This window comes from Primulina eburnea, chromosome 12 (assembly GCF_022965805.1).
Source record: "Primulina eburnea isolate SZY01 chromosome 12, ASM2296580v1, whole genome shotgun sequence".
Lineage (NCBI taxonomy): Eukaryota > Viridiplantae > Streptophyta > Magnoliopsida > Lamiales > Gesneriaceae > Primulina > Primulina eburnea.
The window spans coordinates 2,751,851-2,765,787 of record NC_133112.1 but is presented as its reverse complement, the minus strand read 5'-3'; the positions used below and the strand labels follow the sequence as shown (position 1 = coordinate 2,765,787).

Here is a 13,937-nt window from a genome sequence, read left to right as displayed (position 1 = left end):
ATATTTAAGTATTTTTTATGCATAAGTTAAACCATCTTTATTTTAGGGTTAATAAAAAAATATTCAATTTTATATAATCATACTCAAGTGCAACATAAAAATAAAAAATAAATAAAACAATCTAGTAAAGCGTTCTATAAACAAATTGATATGAAATCACAAAATGTAAACTAATGCAAAAATTTTGTTAAATGCATTGCAATTAAAATAGGAAGTGACAAACTCTTTTTATATGACAGAAAAAGAAAAATATTTTAAGTAACTGACTTTACAAAAATGAAGAATAGTAATTCTAGCAATAATAGCAGAATTAAATCATTTATGGAATACACAAACTATGTTTTGTTTTAGTTGAAATAGAAATAAAAAAATTAAATAGATAGAACAATGGAAATAATAAATTTGTAAATCCTTGCTTAGATCAAGTTTATTATTGTAATTCAAAAATCCGATTCAAAATCAGATTCTGGTGAAATATGCTACTGAGCATTTAAACAAAAAAGGATTCTTCGGTGTCGCCTATGAAACTATCCATGTTTCTCGAGTTTTACCCATGAAATACTGAAATCCCACCTGAAAAAGTCAAAACCTTAAGCTCCAAACAATGGGTTGATGCCTTTTCAATGTAAGCTTTAATCAGAAAAAAAAAAAAACAATCAAGGTACAGGACTAATAATCGATCAGCAAACATGAATACTATAGACAATGTTTCAGTAACATAATCTACGATGATAAACAAATAAACTGATCAGTTCAGGAAGACCCATAAAATAATCATTGATTACAGTTCACAACTTTAAAATAGAACATCAAATCTAGAATGGATACTAATCCACACGCACTAAACCTAGCATCCCACTAACTAAACTTCCCGCCATTAAAAGAACACATTCTTTTCCCCTTGCCCCAAGAAAATATAAACCAAGTTTCCCACATCAAAACCCAGTTAATTCAACATTCATCTTTCCATTTGATGTTGATATGGAGCATGAATTTGATCTCATGTTTCTTTCATATCAATTAGAGTACATAATCATAACAACATAACAACAATTATGTAGATCATGTAAATAACTATTTATAGTTATCAAAGCTACAATTGCATCAAGGTAAAGAAACCAAATAATAATAATGCTGAAAAAATGATACACATCCTCCAATATAAAAAATTTATTGTTGTTGACGGGAACTGAAAAATAGGTAAGAGCAGTATATGCGTGTAGTAGAATACGTAATTAAAATTCAGAAATAATAAAATAAATTTACAAAAAATGAATATAATGATCGATAAAAAGGAAACAATTCATATCTTTCATAACGTACCATTCAAATGTGCAGTAACATCTGAATTTTGAAAGTTGGATTCATCAGAGTATGTAGCATGTTCACTTCTATTTATATGTCTTTGGTAGTTTGACTGACGTCGGGCTAGATTTGTTTGTCGTTGATCTTGTGTCATTAATTGCCTTTGTGCTCGTCGTCGCGCTGTGTTTAGTTGTCGCCTTTCATTGTCATTACGATTGGTATGAGCAGTAGCCCGTGTAGAAGGAGAAGACATTGAAGCTAAATAGTATTTAAACATTTGACAATATTTAAAAGGAAAATCTTAGATATTGGTGGAGACATGTATAAGTTAATATGACTCATGATATAAAATAGCAGAATCACCAAATACATGTATGAATCATCGTTACATAGTAAATGAAAACCAAGAAAAACCAGTGAGATTAAGAGGTAGGAAACTTACATTATTTTAAAGTGGATCGAAATTAGTGAAGCCGAATAAAATAAATTCAGAGGGAAGAAAGTCTTGTGTGAAAGATCTTCACAGACAAATTGAAAGGAAAGAAAGTCTTATGTGAAACATTTTTTAGATATAAGATTTGAAAGAGGGAAGCGAATTTCATGAAAATAAATAAAAAATAAGAATGATAAAGAAACATAAATTGCAAAATATTGTTGACATCAATTGTATCAAAATGGTGAAGGAAGTAAAAATAATCATCAAGAAAAGCATTAATAAGTAAGGCAATCGACAATTAATTTGAAGTTTCATAAGTTCATTTTTTGTTTGTGTTTTTAAAAAACAATGAACAGTACAACCAAGATTGCCCTCGAAATTAGGACATTTAAGTAAAAACAGTCGCAGTTACCAAGTATATGTCATCAAATTAACCAAAAACATATATTTAATTTAAATTTATGAAACCATAATAAGCAGACTTTCTGAAGAGATGCAAGGTAATCCTCAAACTCGAGTGTTTACTTTGTCATTTCAGATAATACTATTTTGGAAACTGATTCTGCAATAAGTAAAACATGCGAAATAGGGGATATAATATAAATGGGGAAATAGATTTGTTTTGTGCTGTTGTGGTTCGAACATTTCAAAATAAAAGCACATTAATTTTATTTTTAAAATATCAGAAATGCCAATAAAGCAAAAAAGAAAATTCATAGGAAAATAATTTGAAAATTACTTGCATGCTGAAACAGAGATGATTGTTTTTGGCTTAACGTAGAAACTCACAAGAAAAAGAGTTTTATACGGGATTATTACAGTACCTAATAGCAAAAAGTTACATAACAAAATTTGCCAAATGAAATTCCTTGCATACCATAGGACCACTTATCTTATGAGGTAAAATAACTTGTAGAATTATGGGATCAAATACCAAATAATTTCATAATAAAAGAATTGATTGAAGAGGTCAATCTATCCTGGCGATGACTTAGACTTTTTTTGGGATAGACACTGCTCCTTCCTCATGTGTAGCCTAAAAAAATCCCCTTTTTTGATTACTAATTCTTTACCACCTTATTGTTTTGATTCGTGTATTGCTTAGTCCGCTGCTTAATCTTTTGGCAAACATGTTCATGTCACTTTCTCACAAACTCAGCTTTCTATTCCCATCATGGATGCAAGTAGTGATGTTGATATGCAAGTTTACTCCTAGGTTAATAAACTATCGGTATGGCTATATGAAAATGTAAAATAGTCAAAGGTTTTATAGAGATTTATACTGTTTTTCATTGTTTGCATTAGCATTGAAGAGGTTGTCTTTAAAACATCCTATTGAAGTTGAAAAGAGATGGGTGAATAAAAAGTATTGCTTAAGAATTAGATTTATTTTTCAGAGTTCAGTTTTTTGATCCCATGGTTGTTCCTGCTGGTTCTTTCTTTTTACGTTTTTTGTTTTAAGTCTGTTGAAAATGGATTCTAGTTGTGGTATTGTTTTGGAAAATTCAAATTTAGATCTTCTGGATGATAAGGAATTTGATACTCAAGAGGTGGCTGATGAATACTACAAAGAATATGTAAAATATTTATCCACCATTAAACAGATTAGGATGATCAAATATTAACCTATTAGTTGTAGAAACAACAAATCCCAACTTCCCAAATCAACTCTTGCATGTGGCAAGAGTTGAAACATGCATATATCTATCCACTATTAAATCTAATTCAGAGTGTGAATTGTGCATCGATCATCCTAATATAATTGGTTTTTGGCACCCATAGTTGTCTCATGATTTTTGTGTTTTCATAAAACCCAAGAGTGAATCTCAATAACTGATCTGAACTCAATCAAGAAATTACAAATCACGCACAGAGAAGCTATCACAAACAAAATCAAACATGTGTAGCCGAGTTTTACCTGGATTATTTCCCTACCGAATGAGCGATTCGATCGACGGTGAGTTCGATTGGTCCTTATATTCTTTTGCTGAAGGAATCAAAAACAAAATAAAAAATGTATAGCCGATTCTTACCTGGATTGTTGTCCTTGCGGATGATCGATTCGATCGAGATGGTGCGTCCGATTGTGCTTCTATTCTATCGCCAGAGAAGTTTAGAGTGAATTTTCGTAGATTTGAGGTGATCGTGATTACAGATAATGGGCTGAAAGGCGTGGGCTCGTATTTTGAATTGTATAATGAGGGCAAAAGAGGAAATAAATAATTTGGTGTCTTATTGGCAGTTTCTATAAGCCCCTCAGCCTTAATAAAATAGTAGAGATTTGACAAAATTGATTCATTCGTTCCTTTCCTTTTTTTTATCCATACATTTATTGCTTTTCCCATTTTTCAAATTCATCCATCCATTATTTTCCGTTATTATAAACTATTTTTTAAAAATCAAACTCGTAAATTTATTGATTAAATCATCCATTACAATCATGATCAATCAAAATGGAAACTCATCATTCGCCCAAACAAATGGTGAAGGGGAGCGATATTATGAGCAATTTTATTCAACGAGCGACAAATATGAAGCACTCGGAGGTCACAGGTTTCATCAAACGCTTTTTAATATTAGTTGCACAAAGTCCAATATACCTAAGATCATCCTGATTGTTAGTGACTGTTTGCACAACCAGTACGGATTCAGATATTATTTGGACATCAGTAAAGCCTTTTTCATAAAGTAACAGAATTCCTTACGGGATCGTCAGCAATTCTCCATTATTATAAATTATTGTTTTAACTAAAAAAAACTTAAAAGTAATATTTTCCTATGTTAATAAAGAAAATTTTCATATTTAAAATTTTAATCAGAACTTTCTATCATATATAATTATATATTTACTAAGATAGGTTATGAATTTTTAGATGATTATATTATTTCTGATATAAAAACAGATCTTAAGAAATCATTAAATTTAAAATTTTATAAAGTTAACACAACAAATATCACACACATAACACGTGCAAATGATCGCTAGTTTTAAAATTTCGCTGGAAATTGTGACATTTCTACTGTATAAAATATGCCAACGAGAAGAAAAATCAAAGGGGAAAAGAAAAAAACATAAGTGAAAGTTGAGTCCATCGCATTTTATAACAAAAATTTTGAATTTTATCTATGAATTATTAAGAAGTATTAATAAATGAGTGGGTCTCGTGTAAGATCGTTTCGCGGATTTTAATATGTGAGACGGGTCAACCTACCCATATTTACAATAAAAAGTAATAATTTTAACATAAAAAGTAATATTTTTTCATGGATAACTCAAATAAGATATCTGTCTCACGAATACGACCGGTGAGACTGTCCTACACAAGTTTTTACCATAATAAATTAATATCGGTTCAACTCTGACTCGATGGGCCTCATTTGCTTGGGATTATGTACCATTTCTTTGACTATTGAATTTGATAATTTTGTTTGAACTTCAAAAGCAGAAGCATAAATCCAAGGCGACATTTAATATTCCAGCCTGTAAATTATAAGTTTATTTTCCCCTTTTAATCGTGCTCGTTCATTAATTAATTGTCCAATACCCAGAACGTAATTTCTTGAGCTGATAGAGAATATATCAATTAGAAGAGATTGATTGAAAAATTAAGTTGAAATTTAGACGTATGTTAAAGTGTTTTGAAAAGAAATAGAATTTGTTGATAATTGGATGAGTTTATTTAACTTAGTTCATGTTGGTCCCACGTACGGAATTTGAGATAATAAAAGCCGAAAATAAAGAATAACTGGACACCGAGATTTACGTGGAAAATCCCTAAAAATTATTAGGGTAAAAACCACGGGCAAGATGAAAAGAATTTTCACTATAATATTTTGTGGTGTACAACTCACTCACTGTGTTTCCAAAGAGAACACACATTCTCTTAATACAGGAGAACAAACACCTCACAAATATTATAGAACTAAGCACGCAAATGCTTATAAGATGAGAGAAAACTCGAAGAAGGGATGATTTCAGAATGAAGAGGGGAGCTCTATTTATAGAGCCTCCTGTCAATGTGAACACGCTTTAAAAACGCGTAAAACAATTCTGTTTCAAATTTTCCTTCGCATTTGAGCAGCCCACGTTTATTATTTTTTTTATAAACATTTCTTGGCCCCATCTCATTAAAACTCTTGTCTCTTTGTCGACATTTCTCCCACTTGGAGATTTGATTGAGAATCAAACACATCTCCACACATCCTTTCAATCTTACCATTCCATGCTGCTTACGTTTCTGCTAGACCACTTGAGGATCTACACCACTTAAACTTATCAGTGTTCACTGGCTTTGTCAGAAAATCAGCTATGTTATCCTTTGTATAGATCTTCTGCATATCCACACTTCCTTCCTCTACTACTTCCCGCACAAAGTGAAATTGGACTCCAATGTGTTTCGTCCTGGAATGAAAAGCTGGATTCCTTGCGATGTGCAAGGCACTCTGACTGTCACAAAACAAAGGAACATTCTCTTGTTTGTGCCCGATCTCCTCCAACAACATTTTAATCCATATTGCCTCCTTCAAGCCTGAGTAGCTGTCATGTATTCTGCCTCTGTTGTAGATAACGCCACAACTGTCTGTAGTTTTGAAACCCAGCTTACTGCTCCTCCTGCAAGTGTAAACACATAACCAGTAGTAGATTTTCTCTTATCAGGATCACCTGCATAATCTGAATCGACATAGCCCCTGAGTGTAAAATCCGATCCTCCATAACATAATGCAGCATTCGAGGTACCCTTAATGTATCTAAGGATCCTCTTAACAGTGCTCCAATGCTCTCGTCCAGGATTCGCCATATACCGACTAATTGCTCCCACTGCTTGAGCAATGTCCGGTCTTGTACATATCATGGCGAACATCAAACTCCCCACTGCTGATGCATACGGTACTCGAGACATCTCCATCCTCTCTGCTTCACTGCTAGGACACATCTCGGAGGATAACTTGAAGTTAACAAGAAGAGGGGTCGAGATTGGCTTACTATCTTGCATGTTGAAGCGTTGCAAGATTTTCTTCAAATAATTTTTCTGGGAAAGCCAAATCTTTCTGTTACTTCTATCTCGGTGAACTTGCATCCCTAGAATCTTGTTTGCTGGTCCCAAGTCCTTCATATCAAATTCCCTAGCCAACTGTGCCTTCAATCCTTGGACCTGATCTTTGTTGGGGCCTGCTACCAACATGTCGTCCACATACAACAGCAAAATAATATAATCATCACCAGACCTCTTGAAATACGTACAAGGGTCTGCACTCAGTCTGTTGTATCCAAGACTCATGATATAGGAATCAAATCTCTTGTACCAACACCTCGGCGCTTGTTTGAGACCGTACAGAGATTTGTTCAACCTGCAAACCAAGTTCTCTTTGCCTTTTTCCGCAAAACCTTCTGGCTGGAGCATATAGATTTCTTCTTCAAGATCTCCATGAAGAAACGCCGTTTTTACATCTAGCTGTTCTAGATGTAGGTCAAACACCGCACACAATGCCAACACTATTCTGACTGTTGTAAGCCGAACCACAGGAGAAAATATCTCATTGAAGTCAATGCCTTCTTTCTGAGCATACCCTTTTACCATCAATCTAGCACGATACCGCTCCACTTGGTTATTGCCATCACGTTTGATCTTATAGACCCATCTGTTTCCAATGGCTTTTCTTCCTCGTGGTAGTGTAACAAGATCCCAAGTTTTATTCATGTCTAATGCCTCTAATTCTTCTTGCATTGCTATCATCCACAAAGATACATCCGAGCTTTGAGTAGCCTCGTGGAAACTCGATGGCTCACCATCCTCTGATAATAGACAATATACAATGTTGCTTTCAGTGACATAATCTGAAAGCCAACCTGGTGGTCTTCTGTCTCGAGTTGACTGCCTCACATTGGAAACTTTAGACTCAACATGTTCTTGTTCTTCGTGCTCTGGTACTGCTTCACAAGAAACTTGACATTCGTCTGTCTTATTCTCCACCTGAAATGTAGTAGTTTCTGAATTCTGTGTGCCTTTGTCTCCCTTTACTTTATCTTCCTCGAAGATAACATCCCTGCTGATGACAAGCTTGTGAACAGTAGGATCCCACAAGCGAAACCCCTTTACTCCATCAGCATAACCCAAGAAGATACATTTTCTGGATTTCGAATCCAACTTTGATCTTTCTTGCTCATTGTACAGAACGTACACCGGACTTCCAAATGTATGCAAATGAGAATAATCTGTCGGCTTCCCGATCCACATCTCCATCGGAGTTTTAAGATCAATCGCCACTGAAGGAGAACGATTGATAATATAACAAGCGGTTTTGACTGCTTCTGCCCAAAATGACTTTTCCAGACCTGCAGTCCGCAACATAGCTCTTGCTCTGTCCAACAAGATCCTATTCATTCGCTCCGCCACTCCATTCTGTTGAGGTGTGTAAGCCGCCGTAAACTGTCTCTTGATGCCCTCATGTTGACAATATGCATCAAACTCGTCACTGGTATATTCTCCTCCATTGTCAGTCCTCAGACACTTGATTTTCTTTTCAGAATCAAGTTCAACCCGCGCTTTGAAATCTTTGAAGATCTGGAAAACATCTGATTTCTTCTTGATTGGATACACCCAACATCTCCTAGAGAAATCATCAATGAACGAGACAAAGTATCTCGCTCCTCCTAGGGATACAACCGGTGCTTGCCAAACATTCGAATGAATCAGCTCCAATGTGCTTTTGCTCCTGGCAGTAGAAGTGTCAAACTTTAATCTGTGTTGTTTACTGGTAACACAGTGCTCACAAAAGGGTAGTGATACTTTTGTAAGTCCCGGCAGTAGCTTCCGTTCTGAGAGAATTTTCAAACCACGTTCTGACATATGCCCGAGCTTTCTATGCCATAACACTGTTAATTCTTCTCCTGAACCAATTGATGCAACAGCTAGTTCTGCCTCTTTGTGTGTTTCTCCCAAAAGTACATACAGATTTGCAGCAATTTTTTCCGCCTTCATTACCACAAGCGCGCCTTTCACAATTTTCATGATCCCGTTCTCGATCCGAGTTTTGCACCCGATGTCATCCAATTGCCCCAAGACAAAAGATTTTTCGTCAGTCCTTTAACATGTCGTATCTCCTGTATGGTGCGAATGGTGCGATCAAACATTTTAATTTTGATAGTACCGACCCCAGCGATTTCCAAGGCATGATCATTTCCCATGAATACAGATCCTCCTGAGATTGGTTCATAATGATCAAACCATTCTCTGTGAGACGTCATGTGCCACGTCGCTCCTGAATCCATAATCCACGCGTCACAAAATTTGTGCCTGCCTTCCGCAACAGTTGCCGCTTCGCTGAATAATATTTCACCACCACCTGAAGTACTGGCCACATTTCCTTGAGAACTCTTCTCGATACTCGTACACTCTTTTTGAAGTGCCCTTTACCGCCACATTTGAAGCAGTAAATATTTTTCTTCTTACTTCTGGACTTTGATCTACCTCGTCTTTGGCTCCCACTGGAGTCACGGTCCATAAATCTTCCTTTTATCATCGGTAACGCCTCTGCCTGCTTTGATGTTACCAACCTGTCTTCCTTATTCTTGCGCCGGCTTTCTTCTCCGAGAACCGCAGTTAAGACATCGTCGAATCTTAGAAAGCTCATAAGAATATTGTTGGTACTGTTGATGATAAGTTGATCGTATGAATCTGGTAGACTTTGAAGTTGAAGCTCCGCACGTTCATTTTCCCCTATTTTATGCTCCATGGAAGTAAGTTGGGCAAATAGAGTATTTAGTGTGTTGATATGGTCGGTCATCGATGAAGATTCCGCCATCCGAAGAGTATAAAGCTTTCTCTTTAGGAAAATCATGTTGTGTAGCGACTTGACCTCGTACATCTTTGTCAGAGTATCCCAGATAACTTTGGCTGTTTTTATCTCAGAGATACTTGACAAAACTTCGTCAGTTATAGCCAAGTGTAAATTGGCAACATCATTATCATTCATCTCATTCCACTTTCCATCATCCGTAATCTCCACCGGTCTATCTCCAATAGCCGCCAAGCAATTCTCCTTTCTTAAAATTGCTTGTATCTTTATTTTCCACAGCATAAAATTGCTTCCGTTGAACTTTGCTATCTCTTACCTTCCCGCCATTATGTCTACGACAATTTTAGTAGACCGGACAAAATAATCCCGCCTTAAATAAAAAATCTCGAAAAATCTTTTCTGATGTGGAAGATCAGTCTAGGCTGCAACCACAGAGCATACTAAGAATTTTAAGAAATTTTAAACCAAGGCTCTGATACCACTTGTTGGTCCCACGTGCGGAATTTGAGATAATAAAAGCCGAAAATAAAGAATAACTGGACACCAAGATTTACGTGGAAAACCCCTAAAATTATTAGGATAAAAACCACGGGCAAGATGAAAGAATTTTCACTATAATATTTTGTGGTGTACAACTCACTCACTGTGTTTCCAAAGAGAACACACACTCTCTTAATACAGGAGAACAAACACCTCACAAATATTATAGAACTAAGCACGCAAATGCTTATAAGATGAGAGAAAACTCGAAGAAGGGATGATTTCAGAATGAAGGGGAGAGCTCTATTTATAGAGCCTCTGTCAATGTGAACACGCGTTAAAAACGCGTAAAACAATTCAGTTTCAAATTTTCCTTCGCATTTGAGCAGCCCACGTTTATTATTTTGTTTTATAAACATTTCTTGGCCCCATCTCATTAAAACTCTTGTCTCTTTGTCGACAGTTCAAATATATATTCGCAAAAAAAAAAAGCCTATGAGATTGTCTCTTTATCAATTTTGTGAAACAAATCTCATAACAGATCCGATTCATAAAAAATATCTTTTGTTGTTGAAAGTATTAAGTTTTTTTTTTCAAGTATGAACCAAGTCAATATATCTCACAAATATAGATCTGTTATCGTCTACATGTGAGACGATCTCACGAATCTTTATTAGTGAAACGATCAACCCTACCGATTTTTATGGATGATCAAATAAGAAATCTGTCTCATAAAATACAACATATGACTATGAGACTATCTCACACAAATTTTTGTCTTTCAAAAGAGTAATCAAGACTTGTAAATAATTGGATAAGTTTTTTTTTTTTGGAAACTCAATGTTCCCCACATTTTTCTCGTTGTACGTTGAAAACAACTTTACATGTATGTGAATTGATTACTAAGTACGTAGCAAACAAGAGCATTCATTTGGCTTGTGGAATAAATTCTCTCTTTGAATATTCTTGATCAATAAAAAAAATTGATTTACTGTATCATTAATCTCAAATTTGCTGTAATATGCACCTTACCTGCCTATAATTTGCTGCCAAGGAATACGAACCGAATTGTCGCTTGTGCAAAGGGTCAAAAGCCAGATAAAAAAGTGAAAAAAATCTTCAATAGATTGATAAATAACCATAGAAATTTCCAAACCATAGAAATATATAATATAGTTTAATTTACATTTATTTTGAATATTCGTGTGGAATATGAATAAGAAAATGTCACATCCCAAAACTATGAGGAGGCAATGGCAGACCACATGGTTCCAATCTTGTTGATACGGACTGTGAAGTTCCACCCCACAATCCGTGCATGGATGTCATTCACTTTCAAGATTTGACAAGTCGTCGGCAAAAATTTCATGGTTTTTCATCTAACTGCCTAGCTCTTTCATGCACATTATATTAAATCAACCAAGATTTGTGACAAATAATCATTCAGTCGTTGTTTTAGATTAAGTCGATACTACATGTGAGACACTGTCATCACATGATTTGGATGGACAAGATTCACACACATATGTGATTTTAAAAAAATTAGTGGACAACATGTATGTGTGGCTAAATTTGAACATTTGATTCAATCATGGGGTAGTGCCCCTACATATAAGATGGAATCAACCGTTATTTTTACGTGAATGATTGACATTAATTGATTACGTGTCTTTATTGCATCAAACATTCATTTTCATAAACCAAAAGAATTCCAAGTTATCGGGTAAAAACCAAAATTTGATAAATTATTAGACTAAAATCTAAAACATGTCAACTCATGTTGCTAAAGTTATGTCTAACATAACATACCATAAATTAAAATCATTAAACCCACCAACCACAAGCAAACAAATATAGCAACACAATATTTCTTTAAGAAACTAAAATTTATACACACATAAATAAATAAAAAAGAATAAGATGAAAGATTCTTGGCCAGATCCTATCAGTGACTCCATGATTCCCCAAAGGGCCAAATACGTTCTCCACCCCTTCGGCCCCGTCCGTGCCGAGTTGGAATTCTGCCCTTTCTAATTTCGTCACACACACCAAAAACCACATCTTACCCTTACTTTTGTGTCCGCTTCCGCTAGGCTGAAAATTAACCCCGCCCCATGTTTTTGAAATTATACTGGCGATTGGGTTTCCCATGCGCCACTTCTCATTCACAATAATTAATTTGACCCTAACTAGCTTTTTTTGTTTTTAATATAATATAATATAATAATGGACACGAATCTTTTACACCAAAATCCCAGCTTTAAATTTGTATATTCTTAATATGCATTTTATTTTTACCCATTATTTTTTGTTCCTCTCTGAAACAGGTAAAATATCTGTTTGCCAGATATTTCCAACTTTTTGCAATATAAAATTGACGATGGTCTAATGATTCTATTCAATATACATTTATTTTATTTGTTGAGAAAAAAGGATATAATTTTTGGACGAAATTAGTAATTTCTATTTCATGTGAAAGACAATTGGGTTTTCGCCTTTCTCGGGTTAGCTTTCTGTCCCATATATAAATATAAATTATGTAAACAAATTGTTGAAAAAGTTTATATCTGCCAAATATTAGAAATCAGTCGATCAAATCATCTTTCGAAGTAATTTTCCCACTTTCTTTTATGCTTTGATTATTTATTTTATCATTATTTCTTCATACTTATTTTTCTTTAAATATTTCCTCTTTTTTTATATAATAATTATTATTATGCTCCCTAAGTTCCAAAATATAATTTTTTCAAACTATTTTAGTTTTATACCTTTAAATTTCAGGTTTTGAGAATGTCGCACGCTCATTTACTTTTTTTTCTCGGTTCCAAGATAAATGTGTGCTTGTTATTATTATTTATATAAATACATTTTTATCTTTAGATCTGAATTTTGGAATTACTCGAATCCTGATTTATTCGAGGTCGAATCGAGTAAAATTTATTATAAGAAAATTTTCCCCGTAATTGCATTTATTAAAAATATGAATAACAGAGACAATTTTGGTGTCTTGGTCTTTTTTTAAAAAATTTATTATTTCAAATCCGTTATAACTTATTAATTTTTACCATTATGATTTTATATATATATTTAAATAAATATTAAATTAATGAAAAAATTATATAATCAAGCAACATCTGCGCCAATATACTAATTATACAACACAACACAAGTTAATTTAATTGCTGGACTGACTTATTTCGTATCTACAATTGCATCCAGGGAAGTTTCTATCTAGGCTAGAGTTCACCATCTGCGGCGGCGCCACGAAGTTTCTGTAAAAATAATTGAGAGGAAAAAACAAGTTACTCACCAAATAGTAAAAAATCATAAATAAATAATAATAATAATAATAATAATAATAATAATAATAATAATAATATTTTATTTCCTATCCTCAAAATTTATCGTGTACGCGTGTTAATAGCAGAATGGGGTTTCCCGATTTCGATTCGTGTAGGCTGAGAAATTATAGTCATCTTTCTGTGTAACCAAGTAATGCCACGAGATCTCTCTTCCTTTCTCATTACATCAAACCTCATGTCAAATAAAACGATTGGATATATAAATTGATGATACCTCATGATATCTCGGGTCATAAAGGATACCTGGATCAGGATGGAATGTTTCCAGACCGATATAGTGACAAGATGGATTAACTTCCGAGTCATAGAACTACCGAGAATAAGGAGAGTACAACTTAAGAGATTCGTGGAGTGAGCAGTCAGTCAATAGGTTGGGTCATTGGATCACCCGGAACATGACTTCCCCGAGACGTGAAATGCCCGGGCTCCTATATAATTCCCCGATGAGCATTTTACCCTGGTCATCTCGATATGAGTGAAGCATTTAATGGCGTCGACTTGATAGAGTATGCACAGCCGACCAATATCTGACAGTAACATAAATGGTTGACAAAATC

At 34.4% G+C, this 13,937-nt stretch overlaps 1 long non-coding RNA gene across 1 annotated transcript; it reads right to left on the bottom strand.

The window, feature by feature from the left end:
* Positions 1-1,172: 1,172 nt before the first annotated feature.
* On the bottom strand, positions 1,173-3,910 carry LOC140808396 (uncharacterized). The gene is made up of 3 exons (XR_012112873.1): positions 3,660-3,910; positions 1,324-1,563; positions 1,173-1,189 (listed from the first exon to the last, which is right to left on the bottom strand). It is a non-coding gene; the product is annotated as an uncharacterized lncRNA (long non-coding RNA).
* Positions 3,911-13,937: the final 10,027 nt, after the last annotated feature.